This window comes from Amphiura filiformis, chromosome 15, assembly GCF_039555335.1.
Source record: "Amphiura filiformis chromosome 15, Afil_fr2py, whole genome shotgun sequence".
Taxonomy (NCBI): domain Eukaryota; kingdom Metazoa; phylum Echinodermata; class Ophiuroidea; order Amphilepidida; family Amphiuridae; genus Amphiura; species Amphiura filiformis.
The window spans coordinates 8,942,255-8,952,119 of NC_092642.1; positions in this window are offsets into that span (position 1 = coordinate 8,942,255).

The window sequence follows — 9,865 nt, forward strand, 5'->3', positions numbered from 1 at the left end:
TTAGCATCAACTTTGAGATCAAATGTAACTGTCTCATCTCAAAGTATTTGTGCAATGGACAACCTTGATTATAGAAAGTTTACATTAGCATCAACTTTGAGATCAAATGTAACTGTCTCATCTCAAAGTATTTGTGCAATGGGCAACCTTGATTATGGTAAGTTTACGTTAGCATCAACTTTGGGATCAAATGTAACTATCTCATCTCAAAGTATTTGTGATATGGTAAGTTTACCTTAGCATCAACTTTGAGATCAAATATTTTATCTCAAAGTATTTGTGCAATGTGCGATGGACAACCTTGATATGGTACGTTTACGTTAGCATCAACTTTGAGATCAAATGTAACTGTCTCATCACAAAGTATTTGCGCAATGGACAACCTTGATATGGTAAGTTTACATTAGCATCAACTTTGAGATCAAATGTAACTGTCTCATCTCAAGGTATTTGTGCAATGGACAACCTTGATATGGTAAGTTTACGTTAGCATCAACTTTGGGATCAAATGTAACTATCTCATCTCAAAGTATTTGTGCAATGGACAACCTTGATATGGTAAGTTTACATTAGAATCAACTTTGAGATCAAATGTAACTGTCTCATCTCAAAGTATTTGTGCAATGGACAACCTTGATTATAGAAAGTTTACATTAGCATCAACTTTGAGATCAAATGTAACTGTCTCATCTTAAAGTATTTGTGCAATGGACAACCTTGATATGGTAAGTTTACATTAGAATCAACTTTGAGATCAAATGTAACTGTCTCATCTCAAAGTATTTGTGCAATGGACAACCTTGATATGGTAAGTTTACATTAGAATCAACTTTGAGATCAAATGTAACTGTCTCATCTCAAAGTATTTGTGCAATGGGCAACCTTGATTATAGAAAGTTTACATTAGCATCAACTTTGAGATCAAATGTAACTGTCTCATCTCAAAGTATTTGTGCAATGGGCAACCTTGATTATGGTAAGTTTACGTTAGCATCAACTTTGGGATCAAATGTAACTATCTCATCTCAAAGTATTTGTGATATGGTAAGTTTACCTTAGCATCAACTTTGAGATCAAATATTTTATCTCAAAGTATTTGTGCAATGTGCAATGGACAACCTTGATATGGTACGTTTACGTTAGCATCAACTTTGAGATCAAATGTAACTGTCTCATCACAAAGTATTTGTGCAATGGACAACCTTGATATGGTAAGTTTACATTAGCATCAACTTTGAGATCAAATGTAACTGTCTCATCTCAAGGTATTTGTGCAATGTACAACATTGATAAGGTAAGTTTACGTTAGCATCAACTTTGAGATCAAATGCAACTGTCTCGTCGTAAAGTATTTGTGCAATGGACAACCTTGATATGGTAAGTTTACGTTAGCATCAACTTTGAGATCAAATGTTACTGTCTCATCTCAAGGTATTTGTGCAATGGACAACCTTGATATGGTAAGTTTACGTTAGCATCAACTTTGAGATCAAATGTTACTGTCTCATCTCAAGGTATTTGTGCAATGGACAACCTTGATATGGTAAGTTTACGTTAGCATCAACTTTGAGATCAAATGTAACTGTCTCATCTCAAGGTATTTGTGCAATGGACAACCTTGATATGGTAAGTTTACCTTAGCATCAACTTTGAGATCAAATGTAACTGTCTCATCTCAAAGTATTTGTACAATGGACAACCTTGATATGGTAAGTTTACATTAGCATCAACTTTGAGATCAAATGTAACTGTCTCATCTCAAAGTATTTGTGCAATGGACAACCTTGATTATAGAAAGTTTACATTAGCATCAACTTTGAGATCAAATGTAACTGTCTCATCTCAAAGTATTTGTGCAATGGGCAACCTTGATTATGGTAAGTTTACGTTAGCATCAACTTTGGGATCAAATGTAACTATCTCATCTCAAAGTATTTGTGATATGGTAAGTTTACCTTAGCATCAACTTTGAGATCAAATATTTTATCTCAAAGTATTTGTGCAATGTGCAATGGACAACCTTGATATGGTACGTTTACGTTAGCATCAACTTTGAGATCAAATGTAACTGTCTCATCACAAAGTATTTGCGCAATGGACAACCTTGATATGGTAAGTTTACATTAGCATCAACTTTGAGATCAAATGTAACTGTCTCATCTCAAAGTATTTGTGCAATGGACAACCTTGATATGGTAAGTTTACATTAGCATCAACTTTGAGATCAAATGTAACTGTCTCATCTCAAAGTATTTGTGCAATGGACAACCTTGATATGGTAAGTTTACATTAGCATCAACTTTGAGATCAAATGTAACTGTCTCATCTCAAAGTATTTGTGCAATGGACAACCTTGATTATAGAAAGTTTACATTAGCATCAACTTTGAGATCAAATGTAACTGTCTCATCTTAAAGTATTTGTGCAATGGGCAACCTTGATTATGGTAAGTTTACATTAGCATCAACTTTGAGATAAAATGTAACTGTCTCATCTCAAAGTATTTGTGCAATGGGCAACCTTGATTATGGTAAGTTTACGTTAGCATCAACTTTGGGATCAAATGTAACTATCTCATCTCAAAGTATTTGTGCAATGGACAACCTTGATATGGTAAGTTTACATTAGCATCAACTTTGAGATCAAATGTTACTGTCTCATCTCAAGGTATTTGTGCAATGGACAACCTTGATATGGTAAGTTTGCCTTAGCATCAACTTTGAGATCAAATGTAACTGTCTCATCTCAAGGTATTTGTGCAATGGACAACCTTGATATGGTAAGTTTATGTTAGCATCGACTTTGAGATCAAATGTAACTGTCTCATCTCAAGGTATTTGTGCAATGGACAACCTTGATATGGTAAGTTTACCTTAGCATCAACTTTGAGATCAAATGTAACTTTCTCATCTCAAGGTATTTGTGCAATGGACAACCTTGATATGGTAAGTTTACGTTAGAATCAACTTTGAGATCGAATGTAACTGTCTCATCTCAAAGTATTTGTGCAATGGACAACCTTGATATGGTAAGTTTACATTAGAATCAACTTTGAGATCAAATGTAACTGTCTCATCTCAAAGTATTTGTGCAATGGACAACCTTGATATGGTAAGTTTACGTTAGAATCAACTTTGAGATCAAATGTAACTGTCTCATCTCAAAGTATTTGTGCAATGGACAACCTTGATATGGTAAGTTTACATTAGAAGCAACTTTGAGATCAAATGTAACTGTCTCATCTCAAAGTATTTGTGCAATGGACAACCTTGATATGGTAAGTTTACATTAGAATCAACTTTGAGATCAAATGTAACTGTCTCATCTCAAAGTATTTGTGCAATGGACAACCTTGATATGGTAAGTTTATGTTAGCATCAACTTTGAGATCAAATATAACTGTCTCATCTTATAGTATTTGTGCAATGGACAACCTTGATATGGTAAGTTTACCTTAGCATCAACTTTGAGATCAAATATAACTGCCTCATCTTATAGTATTTGTGCAATGGACAACCTTGATATGGTAAGTTTACCTTAGCATCAACTTTGTGATCAAATGTAACTGTCTCATCTCAAAGTATTTGTACAATGGACAACCTTGATATGGTAAGTTTACATTAGCATCAACTTTGAGATCAAATGTAACTGTCTCATCTCAAAGTATTTGTGCAATGGACAACCTTGATTATAGAAAGTTTACATTAGCATCAACTTTGAGATCAAATGTAACTGTCTCATCTCAAAGTATTTGTGCAATGGGCAACCTTGATTATGGTAAGTTTACGTTAGCATCAACTTTGGGATCAAATGTAACTATCTCATCTCAAAGTATTTGTGATATGGTAAGTTTACCTTAGCATCAACTTTGAGATCAAATATTTTATCTCAAAGTATTTGTGCAATGTGCGATGGACAACCTTGATATGGTACGTTTACGTTAGCATCAACTTTGAGATCAAATGTAACTGTCTCATCACAAAGTATTTGCGCAATGGACAACCTTGATATGGTAAGTTTACATTAGCATCAACTTTGAGATCAAATGTAACTGTCTCATCTCAAAGTATTTGTGCAATGGGCAACCTTGATTATGGTAAGTTTACGTTAGCATCAACTTTGGGATCAAATGTAACTGTCTCATCTCAAAGTATTTGTGCAATGGACAACCTTGATTATAGAAAGTTTACATTAGCATCAACTTTGAGATCAAATGTAACTGTCTCATCTTAAAGTATTTGTGCAATGGACAACCTTGATATGGTAAGTTTACATTAGAATCAACTTTGAGATCAAATGTAACTGTCTCATCTCAAAGTATTTGTGCAATGGACAACCTTGATATGGTAAGTTTACATTAGAATCAACTTTGAGATCAAATGTAACTGTCTCATCTCAAAGTATTTGTGCAATGGGCAACCTTGATTATAGAAAGTTTACATTAGCATCAACTTTGAGATCAAATGTAACTGTCTCATCTCAAAGTATTTGTGCAATGGGCAACCTTGATTATGGTAAGTTTACGTTAGCATCAACTTTGGGATCAAATGTAACTATCTCATCTCAAAGTATTTGTGATATGGTAAGTTTACCTTAGCATCAACTTTGAGATCAAATATTTTATCTCAAAGTATTTGTGCAATGTGCAATGGACAACCTTGATATGGTACGTTTACGTTAGCATCAACTTTGAGATCAAATGTAACTGTCTCATCACAAAGTATTTGTGCAATGGACAACCTTGATATGGTAAGTTTACATTAGCATCAACTTTGAGATCAAATGTAACTGTCTCATCTCAAGGTATTTGTGCAATGTACAACATTGATAAGGTAAGTTTACGTTAGCATCAACTTTGAGATCAAATGCAACTGTCTCGTCGTAAAGTATTTGTGCAATGGACAACCTTGATATGGTAAGTTTACGTTAGCATCAACTTTGAGATCAAATGTTACTGTCTCATCTCAAGGTATTTGTGCAATGGACAACCTTGATATGGTAAGTTTACGTTAGCATCAACTTTGAGATCAAATGTTACTGTCTCATCTCAAGGTATTTGTGCAATGGACAACCTTGATATGGTAAGTTTACGTTAGCATCAACTTTGAGATCAAATGTAACTGTCTCATCTCAAGGTATTTGTGCAATGGACAACCTTGATATGGTAAGTTTACCTTAGCATCAACTTTGAGATCAAATGTAACTGTCTCATCTCAAAGTATTTGTACAATGGACAACCTTGATATGGTAAGTTTACATTAGCATCAACTTTGAGATCAAATGTAACTGTCTCATCTCAAAGTATTTGTGCAATGGACAACCTTGATTATAGAAAGTTTACATTAGCATCAACTTTGAGATCAAATGTAAATGTCTCATCTCAAAGTATTTGTGCAATGGGCAACCTTGATTATGGTAAGTTTACGTTAGCATCAACTTTGGGATCAAATGTAACTATCTCATCTCAAAGTATTTGTGATATGGTAAGTTTACCTTAGCATCAACTTTGAGATCAAATATTTTATCTCAAAGTATTTGTGCAATGTGCAATGGACAACCTTGATATGGTACGTTTACGTTAGCATCAACTTTGAGATCAAATGTAACTGTCTCATCACAAAGTATTTGCGCAATGGACAACCTTGATATGGTAAGTTTACATTAGCATCAACTTTGAGATCAAATGTAACTGTCTCATCTCAAAGTATTTGTGCAATGGACAACCTTGATATGGTAAGTTTACATTAGCATCAACTTTGAGATCAAATGTAACTGTCTCATCTCAAAGTATTTGTGCAATGGACAACCTTGATATGGTAAGTTTACATTAGCATCAACTTTGAGATCAAATGTAACTGTCTCATCTCAAAGTATTTGTGCAATGGACAACCTTGATTATAGAAAGTTTACATTAGCATCAACTTTGAGATCAAATGTAACTGTCTCATCTTAAAGTATTTGTGCAATGGGCAACCTTGATTATGGTAAGTTTACATTAGCATCAACTTTGAGATAAAATGTAACTGTCTCATCTCAAAGTATTTGTGCAATGGGCAACCTTGATTATGGTAAGTTTACGTTAGCATCAACTTTGGGATCAAATGTAACTATCTCATCTCAAAGTATTTGTGCAATGGACAACCTTGATATGGTAAGTTTACATTAGCATCAACTTTGAGATCAAATGTTACTGTCTCATCTCAAGGTATTTGTGCAATGGACAACCTTGATATGGTAAGTTTGCCTTAGCATCAACTTTGAGATCAAATGTAACTGTCTCATCTCAAGGTATTTGTGCAATGGACAACCTTGATATGGTAAGTTTATGTTAGCATCGACTTTGAGATCAAATGTAACTGTCTCATCTCAAGGTATTTGTGCAATGGACAACCTTGATATGGTAAGTTTACCTTAGCATCAACTTTGAGATCAAATGTAACTTTCTCATCTCAAGGTATTTGTGCAATGGACAACCTTGATATGGTAAGTTTACGTTAGAATCAACTTTGAGATCGAATGTAACTGTCTCATCTCAAAGTATTTGTGCAATGGACAACCTTGATATGGTAAGTTTACATTAGAATCAACTTTGAGATCAAATGTAACTGTCTCATCTCAAAGTATTTGTGCAATGGACAACCTTGATATGGTAAGTTTACGTTAGAATCAACTTTGAGATCAATTGTAACTGTCTCATCTCAAAGTATTTGTGCAATGGACAACCTTGATATGGTAAGTTTACATTAGAAGCAACTTTGAGATCAAATGTAACTGTCTCATCTCAAAGTATTTGTGCAATGGACAACCTTGATATGGTAAGTTTACATTAGAATCAACTTTGAGATCAAATGTAACTGTCTCATCTCAAAGTATTTGTGCAATGGACAACCTTGATATGGTAAGTTTATGTTAGCATCAACTTTGAGATCAAATATAACTGTCTCATCTTATAGTATTTGTGCAATGGACAACCTTGATATGGTAAGTTTACCTTAGCATCAACTTTGAGATCAAATATAACTGCCTCATCTTATAGTATTTGTGCAATGGACAACCTTGATATGGTAAGTTTACCTTAGCATCAACTTTGTGATCAAATGTAACTGTCTCATCTCAAAGTATTTGTACAATGGACAACCTTGATATGGTAAGTTTACATTAGCATCAACTTTGAGATCAAATGTAACTGTCTCATCTCAAAGTATTTGTGCAATGGACAACCTTGATTATAGAAAGTTTACATTAGCATCAACTTTGAGATCAAATGTAACTGTCTCATCTCAAAGTATTTGTGATATGGTAAGTTTACCTTAGCATCAACTTTGAGATCAAATATTTTATCTCAAAGTATTTGTGCAATGTGCGATGGACAACCTTGATATGGTACGTTTACGTTAGCATCAACTTTGAGATCAAATGTAACTGTCTCATCACAAAGTATTTGCGCAATGGACAACCTTGATATGGTAAGTTTACATTAGCATCAACTTTGAGATCAAATGTAACTGTCTCATCTCAAAGTATTTGTGCAATGGGCAACCTTGATTATGGTAAGTTTACGTTAGCATCAACTTTGGGATCAAATGTAACTATCTCATCTCAAAGTATTTGTGCAATGGACAACCTTGATATGGTAAGTTTACATTAGAATCAACTTTGAGATCAAATGTAACTGTCTCATCTCAAAGTATTTGTGCAATGGACAACCTTGATTATAGAAAGTTTACATTAGCATCAACTTTGAGATCAAATGTAACTGTCTCATCTTAAAGTATTTGTGCAATGGACAACCTTGATATGGTAAGTTTACATTAGCATCAACTTTGAGATCAAATGTAACTTTCTCATCTCAAAGTATTTGTGCAATGGACAACCTTGATTATAGAAAGTTTACATTAGCATCAACTTTGAGATCAAATGTAACTGTCTCATCTTAAAGTATTTGTGCAATGGGCAACCTTGATATGGTAAGTTTACATTAGCATCAACTTTGAGATCAAATGTAAGTGTCTCATCTCAAAGTATTTGTGCAATGGGCAACCTTGATTATGGTAAGTTTACGTTAGCATCAACTTTGGGATCAAATGTAACTATCTCATCTCAAAGTATTTGTGCAATGGACAACCTTGATATGGTAAGTTTACATTAGCATCAACTTTGAGATCAAATGTAACTGTCTCATCTTAAAGTATTTGTGCAATGGACAACCTTGATATGGTAAGTTTACGTTAGCATCAACTTTGATATCAAATGTAACTGTCTCATCTCGAAGTATTTGTGCAATGTACAACCTTGATATGGTAAATTTACATTAGCATCAACTTTGAGATCAATTGTAACTGACTCATCTCAAAGTATTTGTGCAATGGACAACCTTGATATGGTAAGTGTACATTAGCATCAACTTTGAGATCAAATGTAACTGTCTCATCTCAAAGTATTTGTGCAATGGACAACCTTGATATGGTAAGTTTACATTAGCATCAACTTTGATATCAAATGTAACTGTCTCATCTCGAAGTATTTGTGCAATGTACAACCTTGAGAGGTAAATTTACATTAGCATCAACTTTGAGATCAAATGTAACTGTCTCATCTCAAAGTATTTGTGCAATGGACAACCTTGATATGGTAAGTTTACATTAGCATCAACTTTGAGATCAAATGTAACTGTCTCATCTCAAAGTATTTGTGCAATGGACAACCTTGATATGGTAAGTTTACATTAGCATCAACTTTGATATCAAATGTACCTGTCTCATCTCGAAGTATTTGTGCAATGTACAACCTTGAGAGGTAAATTTACATTAGCATCAACTTTGAGATCAATTGTAACTGACTCATCTCAAAGTATTTGTGCAATGTACAACCTTGATATGGTAAGTTTACATTAGCATCAACTTTGAGATCAAATGTTACTGTCTCATCTCAAGGTATTTGTGCAATGGGCAACCTTGATATGGTAAGTGTACATTAGCATCAACTTTGAGATCAAATGTAACTGTCTCATCTCAAAGTATTTGTGCAATGGACAACCTTGATATGGTAAGTTTACATTAGCATGAACTTTGAGATCAATTGTAACTGCCTCACCTACTTGATGTGGAAGCAATAGAAGAATGTGAAGGGTCGCATGTCATGACGAATGGTATATAGGTCTATCCATCATTCTCCTTCTCACTAGTCTGACGGGGTTCCAATGGTTCTGGTCTAAGAACATCTCAGTATGGTTTTATGGATTTGCTTCTGAACGATCTTCGCTGGGTACCCTTTATCCAGGAGATGTCACTGTTTGTTACACATGAACCAGGTCCTAGATTTAAGTCCTCTGCGAGCAGCAGAATGATGCAAAAACCATTGTTTATTTGGTCCGAGCTGAATTTACTAAGTTTAGGTCTAGTCAAAACGTTACACATTAAAAATACCATGACTCGCCCGATATAATGCAATAAAGTGGCAATAGCCACGGTCCAATGCGCCACTTGAGTTCGTAATAACACTATCAATTCCAGGCAGATTTGGTTCGAACACTTTTTGCAAATAATTATCTAGAAATTTGACAGCAAATATGAAAAATTTTCATTGGTTGTAACTTTCGGATATTCATGATAGTTGATTCACTAAAGTAAATGAATGATGAATGGATGAACACCAAATCTTAAGTATATGAACACAGATATGTTTCAAATAAAAGTTCAACAAATTGCAATGTCATGAAAGTACTGCTGGAGTAGTACATTTGTGCTTCTGTATGCGCTGATGTCTGCTCTAGTCCGCTTGTGTGATCAAATATGACTGGCTGCCACTTACCTGCATGAGATGATCACGAGAATAACCAACAAATACGCAAATCACTCTAATCACA